General features: G+C 72.9%; 1 long non-coding RNA gene across 1 annotated transcript; it reads right to left on the reverse strand.

Moving 5' to 3' along the window:
• Positions 1–424, reverse strand: LOC108448116. Its single transcript, XR_001863898.1, has 3 exons — positions 280–424; positions 152–177; positions 1–58 (listed from the first exon to the last, which is right to left on the reverse strand). It is a non-coding gene; the product is annotated as an uncharacterized LOC108448116 (long non-coding RNA).
• Between the last annotated feature and the right edge of the window lie 11 nt (positions 425–435).

The following is a 435-nucleotide window of genomic DNA, read 5'->3' on the forward strand; positions in this document are numbered from 1 at the left end:
CGGGCTCCGGGCGCAGCCCCGTCTCCTCGGCCAGTTCCCGCAGCCCCGCGGCCACCAGCTGGGGGTTTGGGGGTGTCAGGGGGCACCGTGTCCCCGCACTCACCTGGGAACCCCCTGCCCTCCCCACGGTGTCCCCACGGTGTCACCTCACCTCCTCTCCCGGCTCCAAGTGCCCACCTGTGTGGGGGGACAGGGGTCAGGGGATCCCAAAACACCTGTCCCCACCTGAGTGAGGGGTCAGGGAACCCCAGAGCCCCTGTCCCCCCTCCTCGCACTCACCTGGTGGCACCCAAATATTAGGGAAGTGGCGCAGGGTCGCGGCTCGGCGGGTCAGCAGGACGTGGCCGCAGGTGGCCTCCAGCAGCACGGCCACCGCCGCGACCACCCCCGGGGGTCCCCTCCGGCCACCCCGCGCGGCCCCCCCCAGCTTCGTCG

The sequence above is a fragment of the Corvus brachyrhynchos genome, unplaced genomic scaffold (assembly GCF_000691975.1).
Source record: "Corvus brachyrhynchos isolate BGI_N302 unplaced genomic scaffold, ASM69197v1 scaffold787, whole genome shotgun sequence".
Taxonomy (NCBI): Eukaryota; Metazoa; Chordata; class Aves; order Passeriformes; family Corvidae; genus Corvus; species Corvus brachyrhynchos.